The following is a 22,107-nucleotide window of genomic DNA, read 5'->3' on the forward strand; positions in this document are numbered from 1 at the left end:
GAACCAAAGACTTGTTGATCCAAACCAAGGCTTTTATTAGCAAAAGACCGGAGCTCTTCACAGGTGGCCGACCAGTCCGGAATGATCCGACCTGGCTAGGGACACAACCCTTTAAGGCCCAGGTAATAGGTGTGGCTTAGCTCTCAGCCAATCGCTGTAAGCACAGTCTAGATACAGTAACTATATACACTATGTACATTGGTGATAGATATGTACTATCACAAATATATTGATTTAGAAAACTTTCCTGAACACTTTTGACAAACTCTAAGCCATCCAGCCCATTTACAGTATGGGAGTCCCAATCAATATGGGGAAAATTAAAATCCCCTATTATCACAACCTTATGTTTCCTGCAGCTGTCTGCTATCTCACTACTGATTTGCTCTTCCAATTCCCGTTGACTAATGGGTGGTCAATAATACAACCCCATGAGTGTGGCCATACCTTTCCTATTCCTCGGCTCCATCCATATAGCCTCAGTAGACGAGCCCCCTGGTCTGTCCTGCCTGCCTGCCTGACCACAGCTGGGATATTTTCTCTGACGAGCGATGCCACTCCCTCCCTCCTCCCCCCAATCCTAACCATGTCTACCTTTCCTACAATACTCCTTGCATTGAAATAGATGCACCTCAGAACATTTCAACCGTTGACTTCTAACAGTGCATGCAATTTTCACATCATCTTTTCCCTCCCCCACTCCTCTATTGTAACTGACACTGTTCTCATCCCCCTGCAAATCTAGTTTAAACCCCCCAGAGCAGCACTAGCAAACTTTCCCTCAATGATATTAGTCCCCCTCCAGTTCAGATGCAATCCGTTCTGTTGGAATAGGTCCCACCTTCCCTGGGAGAGAGCCCAATGATCTAGAAACCTGAAGCACTCCCTCCTGCACCATGTCTTTAGCTACATGTTAAGCTCCTATTTCTAACCTCACTAGCAATCCTGAGATCACATCCTTGGAGGTCCTATCCTTCAACCTATTGCCTAACTCCCTGAACTTCATGCAAGACCTCAAGATTCAAGATACAATTTATTTTTATAGTAATAAAACAGGGTCGTATTACATGAAATTTCTTTGTGCCTGCTGTAAGGCAGACAGATTCACCACTGGCAGGAATTGCCTAAGCGCCTCTTTCGGTCAGACTTTCAGTCAGACGTACAGTCACAGAGAGAAAAGCAAAAGGAAGTTCTCCCAGAGACACCGAGTGTCTGTAGATTCACCTCCAGTACTTCCACAGCCTCACAGAGTCCAGTCCAAACCATTGGTAACCCAAGCTCCAGATCCAAACTTCCAACACGGTCAGGGACCCTTCAGTGCCCTCGACACCTCCTCGCAGCCTGGTACCCCTCCAGCCAGTTCGAGACAGTCTCCAGCAGCCCACTGCATTCAAGGGTTCCTCACCTCGAGTCGCCAGCAGTCCCACTGCATGCACTGGTCCCTCAGCCGCAGACCCCCCTCACTGGTCTGCTGCCATGGTCATCACCCCCGTGGACCATCCCCTCCACTTCTCCCTCTCAGAGAATGCGGAACTTTCCTCTGGTGCCCCTGCTCCAGTCCTCTGCTTCCCTGAGTCTGCACCGCTCATGGCTGCTGCCGATCAATAGGCGCTGCCATCTTGGGTGCAGACCCACTGTCACGGGATTTCAACTAAAAACCACCATCGCCTCCCTCAATGGGCCATTCAAACCCCTTGCAGAGCCAACGGCAGTCGATGGGTAGCTGGACCCTGTGGGAGAGCTACATCTCTGCTCCCTTGCTCTTCACAGGTCTGCACTAGTGGCAGCGCTGCCATCTTCATGCATTCAACCTCCTCACCCTCCTCACTTTTCCTATCCACTTCTTTTGTCCCTACATGGACCTTAACATCTGGCCACTTACCCTCCCTCCTGAGAATGCTGTGAACTCGATCTGAGCGATCTCGGACCCTGGCACCAGGAAGGCAACATCCCATCCGAGATACTTGATCCCTTCCAGAGAACCTCTTACCTCTCCCCCTAACTATGGAATCCCCTATCACTACAGCTCACCTCTTCTCTTTCCTTCCCTTCTCAGCCACAGGACCAGACTCTGTGCCAGAGACCCGATCACCATGGCTTGTCCCTGGTGGGTCATCTGCCTCAAAAGTATCCAAAACAGTATGCATGTTATTGGGGGGACAGCCACAGGGATGCCTTGCACTGCCTGCCTGTTCCCTTTCCCTCTCCTGACAGTCACCCATCTACCCTCCTCCTGCCTCCTAGGTGTGATAATGTCCCTGTAACTCCTGTCTATAACTCCCTCTCTGCCTCCCGAATGATCCGGAGTTCATCCACCTCCAGCTCCAATTCTTTAACTCGGCTGGTCAGGAGCTGCAGTTGGATGCACTTCGCGCAGATGAAGTTATCAGGGATACTGTTGGCTTCCCTAATGACACACATTCTGCAAGAGGAGCGTTCCCCTGCCTTGGCTGCCATTCCCACTGTTTATGACTGGAGGAAACAAATAAATGGTATCTGAAACCTCCCCTAAGCTGGATCTTTTTTGTTCCTCTGTGCCCTTTGTTACTTCAACTTCTATACCATAACCTCCGCCTCCTTGCTGAAGCCTCTTGAGCCAAGGGGCGGACCATTTGGCATAGCAGTTAGCGTAACACCTTTACAGTGCCAGCGATCGGGTCCAGAGTTCAAAACGCGCGCTGTCTGTAAAAGGTTTGTACGTTCTCCCTGTGTCTGCATGGGTTTTCCCCAGGAGCTCCGGTGCCCTCCCACCATTCGAAACTTACTGGGGGTGTAGGTTAATGGGGTGTAAATTAGACGGCACAGCCTGTTACCATGCTGTATATCCATACATCTAAATTTAAAATATAAAGCTTTACCACTCTGACTTAGTCCACTCCAACGATGACTACTCCCTCGATGATCACTCCACTACATGGTCCCTCACTTTTACAGTGATGCTTGGGTCACCTGACCTTGATTGCCTTTGAAACGTTTAACTCGATTGCCCAATCATCTGCAATCAGTTATGAAGGGCTCAAGCCCATAACATTGGTTATGTACCTTTATTTTTGCTATATAAATGCCTGCCTGTCCCACATCGGACTTGCCAATCACCAACGAGCCTGCAGCAGACGTGGACGTACCCCTCCATAAATCTTCATCCGCGAAGCCAAGCCAAAGAAAGAAAAGAAAAGATAAATGCACTGTTTGACCTGCGGAGTTTCTCTGCATTGTGCTTTTACTCAGATCTGTCCTCTCTGGCCAGCAGTTGAATGGTTCTGATTACACAACCTGTCCAAAGCCGGGTATTCCTAGCTTGTCATGTACCGTATATGCCAATAATTCTCTACCATTACATTTGTCCTTACAGGATGCTGCCTTGGGCTCTGTGATATTGATTTAGTCATAAATACAGCTTTTCTATTTTATTTAACACTTGTGCAATATGTCACCTGCGGGTGTATTTGACAAGAAGAATCTGTGGATGTTCATGTAGCTTATGAAAGATTTGATTTGTACTGACCTTGGCTGCTTAAGGAAAGAACAAAAAAAATTGACATTCCACAGCAGGGAATTAAATACCTCAAATCAATATTTGCTTTTGGAGCAGATGAAGAAAGCATTTGTGGGAGCATTTATTTTTCCTCAGCCATGTCCCAAAGATCGATTGGAGAAACAATATCTAAGTTGACTTGCCACACAGGATTTCTGAAGAGGTAAAAAGAAATTAAACCCTTTTGCTGATGGACCATTTCTATGCCTGTTGAGTTAGTTGAAGAACCAAACTTCCATTGTATTGGCTGGTGGATGGACTGGAGTTGGTTGGCCATTGGATGGTCATTGGTAATAGGCCAAATCATGACCTGATCTTCTGTGATCACCACCTGCATCGTGACATATGTAGGCCATATAGCCCCCGTCGCCTAACCTGTCATTCATCATGATCATGGCTGATCTGACCTTGGCCTCAGTTACATCATGCTTCACTCCCCTGTGAACCTAACATCTGTTTATCTTGAATGTATTCAACAATTGTATTCCTCAATTCTCCAAGGTAGAACATTCCAAAAGGCTCATCACCCTTTGAGATAAGAAATTGAATTGACTCCTCATCTTTGCTGTAATGGGCATTCTATTATTCTGACATATAATGTCCCCGAGTTCTAGATTCTCCAATGAGGAAAAAGCTTCTTTCCCAAACTAACCAGCGGACTTTTACAATGCTTCAATATCACCACATTTCATTCATCCAAACCCAATGCTTATCGACTCAACATTCCACCAGGAGGACACCTCTTTAATCCAGAATCACCCCTGGATGCCTTCTCTCAATTGCTGACAATGTAATATTTCAATTTGGAGATACTGCACAGTAACTGGCCCTTCCAGCCTCCCAAAGATATCAATTAACCTACAATCCCCATACGTTTTTGAAAGGCAAGAGGAAACCGGAGAAATGGAGCAAATCCACGCAGATGCGGAGAGAACATACAAACTCCTTACAATCAGTGCTGGACTCGAATCCTGGTCGCTGGCATTGTAAGAGTGTTGTGCTGACCGTGTCGCTAACAGTGTGCAGTGAACGGTTAGTGACCACCAAGACTAGGCTGAGGGAACGATAGGCTTTAATATACAGAAGAACCTTGCTGGCCTGGATCCAGGTAGAGGGTGAGGGGGCTTGACCTTTATCCTGTGAATCATTTTGTTAATCTCCTGCTGTCTCTGAGCTTCATAATCTTTTGAGACCTTTTCCACAGACGAGTAAATTCTAGAAAACCAAAACCAATAATATCCTCACTCTCCATTGCCACTCCTTATAACGCACATGCAGTACAACTTCGATTATCTGAAGTGATCGGGACTGTGCCTATTTTGGATAAATGATATTTTTGGAGAACTGCTTATTTGTTTTTTTTAAATTCAGTCCAGTAGCGACAGCAAATCACTTGTAACAGTGTTTAAACAATAAACAAACAGCTTTTTAAGCATGAAATAACATTTAATTCGCACCAAAAAAAAACCTAAATGCAACACCAAAAATTCGACTCAGAGGTTTTTCCAAAATTCCAAACCTGTGACGTCAGTTCGGCTCCAAAAGAAATTTAGGTTTAACTAAGGATTTCTGATTGTTTTGAATATCCTCATTTATCCAAACATTTTTGGAGGCAAAATGACATCATTTCGGCTTTGAAAGTTTTTGGATAAAATGAGGATTTCTGATTTTTCTGAAATCTTCAATCATCTGAAAAAATGTTCGCAGCTGAGCAAATGTCACTTCCTGGTCCAAAAAATTTTCTGAGAATTGAAATGTGAGGAACGACCTTCTACGAAGTAGTGGAGGCAGGTACAATATTATATTTTAAGAAAAATTTGCATAACTGTAGATGGAAAGGGGATGGAGGGTTATGGGCAGAGTGCAGGTCAGTGGGACTAGGACAGTGTAAGAATTGTGGCACGGACGAGAAGGGCTGTAATGGCCTTTTTCTGTGTGAAAAGGTACAAGGATTGCCTAAAGAAATCTCTTGGTGCCTGCCACATTGTCCACCGCCAGTGGGCTGATATCACCTCAAACCGTGCATCTTGGCGCCTCACAGTTCGGGAGGCAGCAACCTCCTTTGAAGAAGACCGCAGAGCCCACCTCACTGACAAAAGGCAAAGGAGGAAAAACCCAACACCCAACCCCAACCAACCAATTTTCCCCTGCAACCGCTGCAACCGTGTCTGCCTGTCCCGCATTAGACTTGTCAGCCACAAACGAGCCTGCAGCTGACGTGGACATTTACCCCCTCCATAAATCTTCGTCCGCAAAGCCAAGCCAAAGAAGGAGAATTGTTTTATGGTTATATGAGGATTTTGGATAAATGTAGGGTCCTGTTCTCAGCATTGGCAGTATCTCTTGTTTACTTCCTGATTCAGGGGTTCAGCCTGAAACGTCAATTATCTATTGCCTCCCATGGATGCTGCCTGACCCGGCGAGTTCCTCCAGCAATTTTCCATCAGTCCAAGGGGCTTCTCAGCCTCTCGCTTGGTTCTTCTATCACGTCCACTCTGGGAATTGTTTTACCTTCCCCGGCTCCCACTATTATTTTCTCTTGGATTTTCAATTATTATTAGGTTGCATTAATGTCTACCATTTCTTCTTTCTCACTCACATTCTCACGTGAGACCAACCTTAATTTTAGCCATCCATTTCTGTAAGCTTGGAGGATCTGGGTTTATTTTTCTTTCCAGCTCATTTTCGTAATCAACCTCTTTCAGTTTCCACTTGCTGAATTCTAACCTTAACATCATTTTTTCACTATTCAAAATTCTAAGCCAACCAGCATGTGGCTAATTTTTTTAATTTGTTATCATTGTTAAATTCCTTAGTTGGCCACAGATGAATCATCCTCTCAAAGTTCAGATGTATTGTCTGAGTGCATGCATGACATTACATTCAACCCTGAGATTCTTTTTCCTGTGGGCCAAACGAACTGACTGTGCAATGCAAAAAAAACAAAACTTCAGTAATAAATGAAGTGCACAAGTAAGACTCCTGGAATGAGTCCCCGACTGAGTTTGTTGTTGAGGAGTCTGATGGTGGAGGGGGAACAGCTGTTCCTAAACCTGGTGGCACCTCTATCTCTTTCGTGGTGGCAGCAGTGAGAATAGAGCATGTGCTGGGTGGTGAGGATCTCTGATGAGTACTGCTGCCCTGTTTTGTAGAAAATTTAATTTTTCCATTTGCATCAAATACAAACATATGTTTATTCAACTTGAATAATACATCATAATAAATACAATGCAAAATGATACATAGTTTAATTTTTATCCCTCCCCCTCCCCAAAACAAAGAAGAAGGAAAAGAGAAAGAAAGAAAAACACCTGAATAGTTTAACATCAATTTTCTAATATATTAATTCTACCTTAAACCTATTGATTGGGAGGAGCGGGTGTAGCAGTAGATATGGATGGACTTTTATTGACAAAATCCATATATGTTCCAAATCCTATAAAGTTTTTCTGGTTGTATTTCCACATGCCCATCTATCCAACCCTACAATATTGTCCAACTTCCACATTACCGCCATACACTTCTTAGCCACTGCTGTGGCTGCACTCAGAAACTTTTGTTGATACTGCCTTGCTTCAATTTAGTATCTGTTTCCTATAATTCACCGAGTAAAAATATTCTAGGATCTTTTCCTATTCATCTCTTCACAATTCGTCCCAATAATACACACAAATCTGCCCAAAACTTTCCGATGTTTTCTACATAACCAAACTGCATGCAGTGAAGTACCTATTTCCTTGTTGGGTCTAAAACACTTGACAGGGCAGGTTGAATGGAGTCCATGTAATTTATATGGAGTATAGTACAGCTGGTACAAAAAATTATATTGTGCCATTTGAGATCTGACATTGATTGTATTGGTTACACTCTCGTGACACAATCTTGACCAGACCTCTTCTTGAATTTGTATGTTTAAATCTTTTTCCCACTTTTGTTTTGACTTATATAAATCCTTTTTATTTTTTGCATATATTAGTAATACATTTCTTTATAATTGTATTAGTTATTAAATATTCAAATTGGCTATGTTCCAGAGTCTAAAATTCTCATTTAGCTTCTTTTTAAAATATGATTTGAACTGAAAATATGAAAAAAATTGTATTATTTGGTATATTATATTTCTCTTTCATTTGCTCAAAGGTCTAAAAAAGGAAGCTAAAAAAAAACCAATCTTTTATTCGCTTTATCCCATGATTATGCCAATTAACAAAACAAGGATAATGTAATGTAAAAGGAATAAGTGAGTTCTGGTTTAATATCATTTTGGCTATTTGATAGTTCTTTATTCCTCTTTCTATATGGATTCCTTTCCATGTCTTAAGCAAATGTTTTAGAATGGGTACATCTATTCTTCCTTTCAAAAGTTCTTCATGCCATTTGTATCCAATATGTTGTGGATCTATTTCTCCTATTTTACTCATTTCAATTTTCACCCACGCTGTCTTTTCCCCAGTTTGAAAACAAAATGCTGCTGCAGCTCTTCAATGACAGCGTTACAGCGTTTCCTGTAGATTTCCTCGAAGGTGGGGAGAATTTTGCCTGTGACGTCCTGGGTTTTGTCCACTAACTTTTGTAGGTCTTTCCACTCAGGGAATTTGGTGTCCCCATACCAAGTCGTGATGCAGCCGGTCAGCACATTTTCCAGTCCACATCTATAGAAGTTTGCCAGGATTTCTGGTGTCATATCAAACCTCTGCAAACTCCTGAGGAAATAGAGGCGATGATGTGCTTGCTTCACAATGCCATTGTTGTGTTGGGTCCAGGATAGATCCTCTGAGATCCAGGAAATTAAATTTGCTCACCCTCTCCACCTCTAATCCGGATCATACATCTTTGGTTTTCCTTTCTTAAACTCGACAATCAGCTCTTTGGCTTTGGTGACATTGATTGTGAGGTTGTTGTTGGTAGCCCATTCAGCCACGTTTTCAATCTCCCTCCTGGATGCTGACTCATCGCCTTTATTTATTCAGCCCAGTACCATGAGATCGTCAGAAAATTTGGAGATGTTGTTGTGTACTGAGCCACACAGTCATAGGTGTAAAGTGAGTAGAGCAGGGGGGCTAAGAATACAGCCCTGTGGTGCTCCGGTTCTGATGGAGGAGATGTTCTTACCAATCCTGATTGTGGTGTGGCAGTGAGGAATTCCAAATGTCACGCTAACCACAAAATGCGCCACTCAATGATCTAAGAGCCATTTATTAAACTAATATATAATAACAAAAATATGACAGTAATCTTCACTTCAATTCAATTTTGCAATCAAAAAGGATGCTTATTTTCTTCACTTCATCCTTCAATAAAGAAATAGTTTTGAACGTGGTCAATATTTAAAAATTAGGGGCTGGCTATTTAAGACAAAGGTGGGCAAATTATTCTTTTGGGTCTTGAGTCTTTAAAACATTCTTTCTAAAAGGCTGAGGGCAGCAGAATCTTTTAAAGGCAGAGGTTAATTGATTCTTGATGAACAAGAGGATGAGAAGTTACTGTGGAGGGTGGGAATGCTGAGTTGAGGTTAAAAGCGGATTCCACCATGATGGTATTGAATGGTAGAGCAGACTCAAGGGAATGGGTTGTCCTGCTCTTACTTTATAGGCTGTAAATTTGTTCTGAGCTACAGTTAAATTAAGAACAAAATGCAAAAAATAGACAGGATGATCAGAATCAGGATTTATTCTCATGAACAAGTCATGAAATTCGATACTTTGTGGCAGTGTCATAGTGTAAACATTCATATTATAACCATCGTACAACATTATTCTAAAAAAATTAAAATAGTCATGCACAAAAAGTAAGGCAGTGTCTTTGGTTCATTGATTATTCAGGAATCTGATGGCAGCGGGGAAGAAGCCATCCTTGTGCCACTGAGAGCTCATCTTTAGGCTTCTGTACCTTATCCCTGAAGATAGCAGAGTGAAGAGGGCAAGGTGTGGGTGATGGGGATCTTTGAGGATAGAGGCTGCTTTTTTAAGACACTGCCTCATGTCGACATCCTTGATGGAGTGAAGCCTGGTACCTGTGATGTCGCAGGCCGAGTTAACAACCCTCTGGAGTTTATTCTTGTCCTGATGTTGGTGTCTCCATACCAGGCCATGATGCAACCAGCCAGAATTGTCTCCATGGTGTCAGACACCTCACAAAGTAAGGCCACTGGCGAGCCTTCTTTGTGATTGCATCAACATGGAGGCTCCAGGACAGATCCTGCTGATGCACTTCACGCTTCAAGACTATATTTAGTCTTGAAGCATCATTAATGCTTCAATTAAACTCTAAAGATGACCTATTTTTCTCTCTTGAAGGCACTATAATAAACGGCAGCTGCTGTAACAGCATTGCAAGTGGGAAATGGAGACACAGTGCTCCCATGGGGTCCAATCACCCAATTCAACCTCCATCAACTCCATACAGGTTTTAAACAGCCTATTAAACAAGATGACGGTAGTTTTATTTAAAGTGTCGTGATCGTGGGTTTGGATCCAAGATGGCGGCACCTATAATTGGCAGCAACCATGAGGGGTTGAAGGTTCTCGAGAAGTAGCGGACTGGCACAGGGCACCAGAAAATGGGGAGAATGCTCTCCATTTGAGAAGAAGCAAAGGAAATTTCCCGCTGGCTGGTGACTGTGGCAGCGGACCAGCGAGGGGGTTCTGCTGCTAAAGGAGCCACACAGGCAGTGGGCTGCTGATGCTCAAGGCGAGGAACCCACGGAGGCAGCTGCCAGTTAGAGACTGCTCACACCTGGTTGGAGATTGGCTCAAAACTGACTGAAGGGGTACCAGGTATCGGAACTGGGTGGCGAGAGGCCACCGAGGGTGCTGAAAGGTTTCTAATCACATCGGAGGTTCAGATCTGGAGCCTGGGTTGCTAATGGTTTGGACTGGACTGGGCTGCGGAGGCTGCAGGAGAGCCTGTGGTGAATCCACGGACACTTGATGCCTCTTGGGGGGAGGGGGGGAAACTCTCTTTTGCTTCTCTTTCTCTGACAGTAAGGAGGCGCTTCAGGCAATTTCTGCTGATGGTGAATCTTACAGCAGGCAAAAGCAATTTCATGTAATATGCTCATGTTTTTATTACAATGGCGATAAATTGAACCTTGAATCTCACCTGAAATTATTCGTACTTTATTTGCCAGGTTTACAGATTTACAAGGGCCAAGCAACTTATAATTCTTCAGCTAGCTACCCATATTTCACGGATGTGAGTTCATCCAACCAATTGATGATCGGGCCTCACTCAAAGAGTTGTGACCAAATGCAGGATGCCCTGAGATTTGCATCGACTGAACCAAGAGCAGTTGCAAGCAAAATTTACAGCATCCTTAACAGAAATTAGTGTGTATCACTCTGCAATGGGATATTGGCTGCAGACGTTTGTTTCAGGCATCAGATTACATTTATTTTCCACACAGTCTGATGCAAACTAAATTTAAGATGTCACATTCCTATGTAGTTAGCTGATTCCTACTCTGTGTGTAAACATTACTTTGAAAGTGAATTGTTTTTCAAAATCAAACCACTTAGTTTCGATATTATTTTGATTTATTCACTTTATTTCTGGTTCACAAATTTTCATTGCATAGATGAGCTCTTTCATAATCATGTTAATTTGGATCAACCCATTGCATTGCTCATGAAAGAATGTAACATGTTGAGGGAATTATGTACCACATGCACAGCTCTTTTACTTTCCAGCACATTGACACATGAGTTTGTGGACTGCACGATGTAATATGAATACTTTGAAGCTTTGCTCATTTTTTTTTCTTGCCAAATCAACAAAGAATCTGCCTACTTTCGGTTTATTCCTTGCAGAAATTTTATGAAGTGTTTTCTCCACCAAGGATGACGCTGGCAAGCCCAGCATTTATCTGTACTCGCGTTGATGGTGGGCCTTTTCCTAAACTGCTCTGTTCCTTGGGATGACAATGCTCCTTGGGGTGAAATCAGACAGGACTATTCGGAGCTTGTCACAATGGCCATATTTGCCCAAGAATGGATCTTGTTTCATGTGAGGAACGTTTAAGTCAGTGCAACCATGACAGGTTAAACCTGAGATTAATCCCGTAGAGGTGAATCCCGAAGGTTTGATTAAAAAATAGTGGCTGATGACAAAAAGAACATGATGTTCATTTGAAGAAAATGAACACTTTGTAAGTGTTTCGGGCACATTTTAAAGCACTTGGATGTCAGGATGCAGTAGATATTTTATAGTATCATGAACTTTTCATGGCAGACAGAGATGAACAGTTGTATTCATGGAATACTTTGAAGGCCTTTCTTTGGGGGCAATCATTTTGTATACTGTTAATAACAAAAGGAAGACTAATAAAGTTCTGAGTTAATTAAACGTTAAACAGCTAGATCAACAATATTCTCAAACTAAAAACTCCAGAAGTACACAAAAAAATGGATTCAAAATTAAGTTTGATCTTCTCTCAACAAATCCGGTCAAAAGTCAACTTTTAAAATCTAAAAGTCTATTTTACATTCACGGTGAAAAATCTGGTAATTTTTTTGGCTAACTAATGAAAAGATTTGGTGCTAAGTGGCATACTACAAAGGGTCGTAAAGATAACGGTATTTATCACTTCAGTTTATTCTTAGATAAATGATGCATTTGAAAGATTTTACTCTAAATTATACTCTTCTGAATGTAAGAATGATGGTAATTCAATTAATTTTTATTTTAGATAGATTGGCTCTCCCCAAGATTTCTTCAGATCGTCAAATTAGACTGAACAAATCTATCTCACAAGAGGAAATAATGGTTGCTATTTCTTCCTAACCATCTGGAAAGGCTCCTGGACCCAATGGGGTTCCTGTGGAATTTTAAAAATTATTTTCTCAATTGCTCACACCTTACTTGAGATTTCCTTAGTGAATGGTGATAATAAAATTTTGGCTAAAATTTTAGTTAATAGGATGGAAAACATCTTACCATCAGTTATTTCTGAAGATAAGATGGGACTTATTAAAAACTGATATTCCTATTTTAATATACGTCAATTAATTTAATATACGTGACACTTGCCAAGGATGCCCCTTATCCTTTCTTGTTTGATCTGGCGATTGAACCATTGGCAATCTGATTTTGTGAGTGTAGGGACATCTTGGGGATATGGAGGAAAGAATTGAACATAAGGTCACTCTTTATGCGGACGATCTCTTACTTTTCACCTTGGATCCAGTTTTCTCCCTCCCCGATATGATGTCATTACTTTCACAATTCAGTCCATTTTCTAGATTGAATGTGCATAAAAATGAACTTCTTCCATTGAATTATTCTGCAGCATTGTATGATGGTTCTCCTTTTAAGACTGTTAAAAATCAATTTTCCTATCCTATCCTAGTATTATAATGATAAAGAATCATAAACATCTTTTTAAGGAGAATTACCTTGCTCTGCTTAAACAAGTGAAGCATTCCCTGGCCCAGTGGTCACCTTTGTCTCCAACTCTAAATGGCCATATAAATTCTATGAAAATTAATAGTTTACCTAATTTTTTATATCTTTTTCAATCTCTTCCAAAATTTGTTCCTAAATCGCTATTTGATTTTCTTGACTCAGCCATATCATCTTACATATGGAAGGGTAAGCATCCTTGCCTTAAAGTTCTTCTGCAGAGATCTAAGAGAGATGGAAGAATGGTTCTATCTAACTTTAGGTTCTACTATTGGGCAATCACTATACGGTTTATGTATTGGTCCTTCTTTCATAATTATTCTGACCGTCCATTATGGGTATCCATGGAGCTGAATTCCTTCCCCCCACCTCCCCTTCCTCCCAAATGGTTCTAATTTAGAAGCACTAACTCAGTGCTTCTGGGCTCTTCAATTCCATTCTCAATTAAGTTAATAGATAATCCAATTGTTAAATATTCAATGAAAATTTGGGCATAATTTAGAAAACATTTTTCTTTTCATAATTTCTCTCTCTCGTCCAATTGTATCCAATCACCTTTATCAACCTTCTTTACATGATATTATTTTTCAGAGATGGTATAGAGAGGGTATTCGAAGCTTTAAGGATCTGTTCATTGATGGATATTTTACATCATTCGAGCAGCTTCCTGCCAAAATCTCAATTCTTTAGATATTTACGTCCAGTATTTCCTGAATCACAATATCTGATTTCTCAAGAGAGACCAAATAAAATTTTGTAGATGCGTTTTTCAGTTTTAACATCTTCTCATAAAGGATTAATATCTATTATTTACAAGAAATTTTAATATTTAAATCAGACTTCATTAGCTAAAATCAAAAATGCTTGGGAACTGATTTAAATTTGTCAATTGGATGTGTATTGAGACATAATTCTTAAGTTGGTTAATTCTCTTCATTATGTGCTCGACATTGTCTATTACAATTCATTTGTCTAAGGCTAAATTGTCTCGGAAGTGTCATTAATTTGTATGTTCTAGACTGTCCTAGTCTAGAAAAATACTGGAGAAAGGTTTTCCATATTTTATCAAAAATTTTCGATATAGATTTAACACTGAACACTTTGGTGGCCTTCATCAGTACAATGGGACAGAATGATTCTTCTTTATCTTCAGTTCAGCGTCGCACTATCACTTTTGCCTCTCTTTTGTTGAGGCGAGTGATTTTACTTAAATGAAAGAATGCTGCCCCACCTACTCATGATTAGTGGTTGTGAGACACCATGTCCTGTTTGATCATAGAAAACATTCATTATTCAGTTAATAATTCAGATATAAGATTCCAGACATTATGAGGGTCATTTATGACTCACTCTCTTACTTTATAATTTTACTTCAATGTAATTAAATGTCTGACTCACATCTTTTCCACATTCCTTTACATATTTTTTTCTACCTTCATTTTTCTTTTATTACATCAGGCTATGTGGTTAGGCAGGGGTTTGAGTTTCTCTCCTTTTTATATTTGTTCCATTTTTCTTCTCTTTTTTCTTTCTTTATTTTTACTTTATTTTTTTGTTATTCGCATTTTTTAAATAAAAATATATAATACTTGAAATACGAATTATGGAAATGATCGGAGTCTGAGGTGTTTTGTAATAACAAATCTTTATCATAATTTCCTTAATCTTTCCCCAACCCCAGTTTCCTAACATCCACCCCAATGGACTATCGGGCGGAATGTCAATCCCGGGACCCCCACTGGAGTCCCTTCTTCTCTCGGGTATTCTTATTACCCATATCCCTGTCAGATCACTCACTCCTGACAGAATCCCGGTCGGCCGAGTAGTACTTATGTACTTATGTATGTTTTTGATATAATGAATGTGGATAGTAACTATCCACTTCATTTTATTGAATTGCATTATTCATGTAAGTTCTTTATTAAAATCAATATAAATATTTTAAGAAGAAAAAGAAAGAAAGGATGTAACAAAATTTCACACACTTTTAATATAAAAGGGTGGCAGGGTTGGCTCAATGCCTTTACAGCACCAGTGATTGGGACCAGGGTTCAAATCTATGCTGTCTAGAAGGAGTTTGTGCGCTTTCACCGTATCTGTGTGGGTTTTCTCTGGTTTCCTCCCACCGTTTGAAATGTACCAGGATTGTAGGTGTCAATTGGGTGTAAATTGGGTGGCATAGACTCATGGGCAGAAAGAACCTATTGCCATGCTGTATGTCTATTTAACATTTTTAAAATAAATTATTAAACATTAAGGAGTCCTGGGGAAAGAAAGATTCAACTAACCAGCTCACAAGGAGGAAATTACTGGTGGGTTTCTTTTTGTAGCTGAACAGCATATTTCTCATATGAAGCTAAGCTGTGATATTAGTATTCTAAGGCAAGGGTCTGTTACTTAAGAGATCTCTCCACTGTTCACCCCTGCCCCTCATTAGTGTTTTGATCTGCACGGGGTTTCTCTGGTTGCACAGCAGGCAATTCCACCAGAATTACATCTAGCTTAATCCTAATAGATCTGTCCTTGATTCTCGAATTCACAGAAGTATTTCTCTGTGGTCACAAGAGCTGCTTTTGAAAAGTAAAAATATCCCAAAGACCTCAAGCCAGCCACATTGCCCATTGTGTTACTGGATAAGTGGACTGGCAAATCATTCTGTTTTAAACAGCTCACAGCAAAACAATTAGTTTGATAGTCTGTTAATAGTCTGGTCCATTCAACTAATGAAGTTGCCTTCAGTCCAGTAAACAGGGCAAAAAAGTAAACCATTTCTTCTGTGTTCCATCTTCAACATCTCCAGCTCTGGGATTTTTCCAAATTGGAAGCATCTCCACCGATCAAGAATGTGAACGAAGATGGGGATAGCCTTTAATAAACCAAAATCTTCTGCTTGTGTTTAAACTAAGCAAATTGATTTCATGCCTCTGCTTCACATTGTATCCAGTAAACCATAGAATGGTGATAGCTCTCTCATCCATGTCCAAGAATTATGAGTTCAGCTTCCAATCTTGATCCTTTAATCTAAGGTGACACTGATGCTTTACTGGAGGGAATGGTGCATTTTTGGAGATAGTGCTCTCCTTTCAGCCATTAAAGATTCCTTGGCACCAATTAAATATGTGCCTCATTGCTCCAAGGTTTCTGCCAATACAGTATATGTACCTCAGGCAATATCACTAAAAGCAAATCATCAAGTAATATGTCTAATTATTGTTTGGCCAAGTGCCCTTTGCAGGAACTGGCCTTGATGTTTCCTTGCATTCAATATCTTCAGACCAGCTGGGATTAGCTGGCTTCTGAACATTTCAGTGATGTTTGTAATATTTGCTAGATAGTGGGAGCTTCCTCTCATGATACAAAATTTGTAATCTTTCCAGTGTATCAAAATATGTCATATGAGTACATTATTGTACATGCATTGATTAACGTACGATTCCAGCATTTCTAGTTTATGGTATTAATTTCTCGTTTGTGTGTTATTTGGTACTGTGTTGGAACACTGTAAATTATTAGCTAGTTTCTGTATGGATCAATACCTCTAGCCTCAAAACAACTCCCCCCCCCTACATTTTCCTGATGTTCAAGGTCACCCCAACACTATGGTCTAAATCACACAGAACTTTCATATTGGGTTTCATACAGCAAAGGCCTCTGTAACACAAAATTACAAATTACAGATTTAAAACTGTGGAGCACAGGGGAAAATAAATGAAACATTTGTCTTTGTTCAAAACATTATGGAGGCACTGTAGGTCTAACAATCTGCCCACCTGTACAAATCATTGTTTGTCCCACCTGCACCTTGCCAGTAATCCCCGCTGAAACCTAAGACTGAAACTGGTGTCAAGCCATTAATCTTTTATCTAACAAGGAATTTTAGTTCTTTGCCAGTCACCTGTAATACCTCCATCAAGGATTGGCGCCTTGTCCAGGACCTACAGAAAATAAAAACGAATTGTGACCCTTCTCCATCCACTTGTCTCAAATCCTGTCACAATGTTCAGTCAGATTCACTGATTTTTACTGATCTTCAACATGCTTTCTTTGCTGTCCCTATCCACCAAAACACTCAGTACCTATTTGCCTTCACTTTGGATGGGCAACAATATACCTGGGCTCACCTACCGCAAGGTTTCATTCACTCTCCCACAATATTTTCTCAAACACTTCACTAATTGGGGGATCTACACCCGCCAGGAGGTTCTACCATTGTTCATAGACTGAGCCTGACGACAACAAATGATACAGTCACTCCATTTCTGTTGAATCCTTTACATCAGTGGTTTCTTCCCACTCTCATACCAATTTAAGTAGTCCCTATGCCATCGGTGCTCTGTTATTAGTAAGGGATTGCTTAAGGTGGGATTTGAGTAGAAAGAAAAAGTTTGAAACACAGTTTTAATCGTACCTAATTGACTCGTCATGTACATGGTTTCATATCTCCAAAGGAAATGGGCCAATGACAATTTTTCTCAAGCAAAATATTTCAGTAACAATTAGGTCTAGAGTAGTGGTTCTCAACCTTCCCTTCCCACCCACATACCTCCTTACTAATCACAGAGCACTTGATAGCACAGGGATTGCTTAAAGTGGCGTGTGAGTAGAAAGAAAAAGATTGAGAACCCCTGCTTTGCATTCTTTAGGCTAAGATATCTGTCCCCATAAAACAATGTCAAATATTACAATTGACTGAACATTGCCAGAAGACACGATCACCCCCAGTTGTTCAATCTCCTGTACCACACACACGCACGCATTCACGCGCACACACACACACACACACGCACGCACGCACGCACGCACGCACGCACGCACGCACGCACGCACGCACGCACGCACGCACACACACACACACACACACACACACACACACACACACACACACACACACACACACACACACACACACACACACACACACACACACACACAAAAACAAATGTGAGTTTTTTGGGGGATTAATTAACTTCTGCAGACAGTGGATCCGTCATGTTTCTACCCACACTAAGTTGTTATCACCGTATGCTTCCTCTAAGGCACCCCAGACTCCCACTGAATGCACTGCCTTTGAAATCTGAGGAAACACAGTGAAAACATTTATATAAATTGGTTTACAAAATAAATAAAAATAGTGTAGTCTCTTTGGTTCATTAATCACTCAGGAATCTGATGGCATCAGGGAAGAAACTGTCATTGCACATCTGAGTGCTCGTCTTCAGGCTTCAGTATCTTTTTCCCCAATGGTAGCAGAGTGAAGAGAGCATGGCCTCTGCCTTTTGTAAATGTCCACGATAAAGACTGGTGCCCGTGATGTCGCAGGCTGAGTTAACAACCCTTTGAATTCTTTTCTTGTCCTGAGCATTGGCCCCTCCACACCAGACAGTGATACAACCAGCCAAAATGTTCTCCATGATACACCTGTAGAAGTTTTCAAGAGTCTTCAGTGACATACCAAATCTCAAACACCTCACAAAGTACAGCCACTGGTGAGCCTTCTTCATGTCGATGCAATCATGGAGGCTCTAGGACAGATCCTTGGAGATGTCAACACCCAGGAATTTGAAGTTCTTGACCCTCTCCACGACTGAGCCCTCAATGAGGACTGGGTCATGTTCTCCTGACTTCCCCCTGAAGTCCACAATCATCTCCCTGGTTTTGCTAATGTTGAGTGCAAAGTTGTTGATGTAATACCACTCAATGAGCTAATCTATCTCCCTCCTTCTGATGACATGCTGTGGTACATCATTCAGCCAACAGGTCGTCTAGAGACATAGCACCCTGTTTAATGACATCTGACCACCTGGTGAGCCCAGAGGGTCCATGGTATGAAGCCGAGGTCCTGACCGTGCTCTCTCTTTCTCTCCGGGATCACACTGTAAGCATAGCTAGCAGCCAAATAGATATTTATGTGAGTGGAATAAAGCTGTATTGACCTAAACAGTACTGTGCCTGTGTTTTCCTTTGCTGCAGCCTGCCACAATTTATTCCACTCACATAAGATGGCCAGCATGCAAAGATTGCCCCCGACCTGGGCAATCCCACCCAAGCACGAGGAGGAGATCGAGGAGGGGAACAAATCCTTCATGGTTGAGATGTGTGCGAGCCACCCCCCAAACCTGGTGGAGACTGGCTCAGACATGGGGATGAGAGCAAGGATGCCGGACCCTCAGTGGACGCCTACCAGGTAACGCCGGTCCCCGAGGAGCCCCACGTCCATCAGTAGAGGAGACAGTCCCCAGCCCCAGCGCGATTTGGACGCCTAGAAATGAATCAATGGCAGCACCTCTCATCGATGCTATGGCCAGAATGCCTGGAACTAGACCCCTGCATACGCCCGCACTTCAGTCACTGGAGACATTGTTTCCTGAACTACGCTCGCGTGATGATGCCCACTGTGCACCCGGAAGACCTTTTCATGCTGCTGGTGGCCAAGCTGGGAGACCTCCTGTACACATTAGTCCAGGACTGCGCCTCATACAGGGAGGCTATGGACATGCTCCAGTCCCACTATCTCCAAGGGAGGCGAAGTACACGCGAGACACCGTCTCCTGACCAGAAGACAGCAGCCAGGGGAGTCCTTCCGGGATTTCATGCTCTCATTAAGTGCCCTGGCATGGGCATGCAACTTCCATGCTAGAACCCCCAGCAAATAGCACAGGACCTGATGAGGGAACACTGGTGGTGGGGGTCCAGTCAAATGAAATCCATCAGCAGCTGTTAGACAAAGCACGGTGTCCCTGGAAGAGACTGTAAGTGTGGCAGAGGCAATGGAGACAGCTAGAAACAACCTTGGGGACTACCTCCCTGACCACAGCATCAAGCTACCCACTCCAACCCTGCTGGACTCGCTGACACCCTGCCAAGATCGGGCTGAAAATGTGGAGACGACAACGGTTGCAGCAATGGTGGCTCAGCCGGATGCGACCTGTAGATGCCGGTTCTGTGACAAAAACCCCCCCAACCCTGGGCATGCTGCCTGGCAAGAAACACAGACTGCTTGAAATATAGAAAACAAGACCATTATGCATGGAGACACGCCGATTGATGCAGGAGGGCATTATTGAACCCAACAACATCCCATGGCGAGCCCAAGTAGTCGTAGCAAAGACGGGGGAGAAACTATGCTTAGTGGTCGACTACAGCCAGACTATTAATAAGTTCACACAGCTGGATGGATACCCTCCCTCCCAGATTAGCGAGATGGTGAATACGATGGCCCAGTATAAGGTCTTCTCCACCACGACCTCAAAGCTGCGAACCACCAGGTGCCCATCGGCAGGAGCGACAGGCCTAAAATGGTGTTTGAAGCGATGGTCTATTCTATCAGTTTCTCCGACTCCCATTCGGACTCACTAACGGAGTATCACTGGACAACTACTGCCTGGAGGCTGTTTTCCCGTACCTGGACAATGTACCATCTGCGGGCACTCGGTGAACGACCGCATTGCAAACCTAAAGAGATTCCTGGAGGCAGCCAAAGAATGCAACCTGACATACAACAAAGACAAGTGTGTGATCGGGGCAAGGAAGCTGGCTTTGTTAGGTTATGTTGTACAGAACGGGGAGATGGGACCAGATCTGGCTTGCTTACAGGCGCTGATGATCCTCCCCATCCCCACTATGCCCAAATCGCTCAAAAGATGCCTGGGCTTATTTGCCTATTATGCGCAGTGGATATCCCAGTTTGCAGACAGGGCCCATCCACTGATGAGAGCAAAAGAATTCCCCTGCCCAGTGAGGTGGTCCAGGCATTTAACAGCCTACGCGAACACTTGACACACATCACCATGAGGGCTGTAGACGAAACACTCCCCTTCCAGGTAGAGACCGATGCCTCAGATGTTGCCATAGCAGCCACTCTGAACCAGGAGGGATGCCCGGTGGCTTTCTTTTCTCCAATGCTGCAGGTCTCAGAAACCATGTACTCAGCAGTGGAGAAAGAGGCCCAGGCCATAGTGAAGGCAATAAGGCACTGGAGGCACTACCTAGCGGGCAGCTGTTTTATACTGGTCACAGACCAACAGTCAGTAACTTTTATATTTGATAACCAGAATGGGGGAAAAATAAGAATGATAAAACCTTACGTTGGAGGATCAAACTGTCTACTTACTCGTATGACATCTGATACCGCCCCGGTAAGTTCAATGAGCCCCCAGCTGTCTAGGGGTGCTTGTCACGGCCACTCAGCACACGTCCCAGCTACAGAATATCCACAGCGAGCTGGGGATCCCCGGAGTGACCAGGATGTTCCATTTCATTAAGAACGCCAACCTGCCATTCTTGGCAGAAGAGGTAAGGTCAAAGGGTTGTCATATATGTACAGACTGCAAACCACAGTTCTATTGCCTGCCTGAGGCAGCCCTTATCAAATCCACCCGCCATTAGAGCATTTCAGCCATCACCCGTCCACCAATAACAACTGTTCATTCCTCACCGTGATAGATGAGTTCTCCCAGTTCCTCTTCGCCATCCCCTGCGCAGATGTGTCCACGGCAGCAGTAATTAAGTGCCTGAAACATATCTTCAGCATGTGTGGATACCCTAACTACATCCACACAGACAGGGGGGGGGGCAGCCTTTATGAGTGCTGAGCTGCAGAAATACTTCTGAGAGAGGGGGATTACTACCAGCTGCACCACAAACTAAAACCCCCAAGGGAATGGGCAAGTAGAGAGGGAGAATAGTACCATTTGGAAGATGGTCCTTCTGATACTAAAGTCAAAGGACCAGGTAACAGGAAGTGTTAACTGAGGCGTTACACACGATACGCTCGTTATTGCATACTGCCACGAGCATGACAGATTTTCATCTTTCACAAAGATATCGACCCCGAGCTCAGAGGTGACACATTGGATGATCTCACCAGGCCCAGTGCTGATCAAGAAACATGGCTGAATGCATAAGACGGACCCGCTGGTCGAGAGGGGAGGGCTGATCCACACGAACCAGAACTACACATTTGTGATGTTCCCCGATGGGAGGGAGGACTCCGTCTCCATGAGGGACCTGGCACCAACCGAAGAAGAAGAGGAAGAACCAGAAGAACCCCAGCCCGACCCAATTGATGTACCGTCGGCACCCCTCCAAGCACCCACACCCCCCCACCCAGCTGCACCACGGAGAACGAATGCCACCCCCTGGGGACCTCCAACCCACCCAGTATACTGACAACA

The sequence above is a fragment of the Narcine bancroftii genome, chromosome 11 (assembly GCF_036971445.1).
Source record: "Narcine bancroftii isolate sNarBan1 chromosome 11, sNarBan1.hap1, whole genome shotgun sequence".
NCBI classification, from domain to species: Eukaryota; Metazoa; Chordata; class Chondrichthyes; order Torpediniformes; family Narcinidae; genus Narcine; species Narcine bancroftii.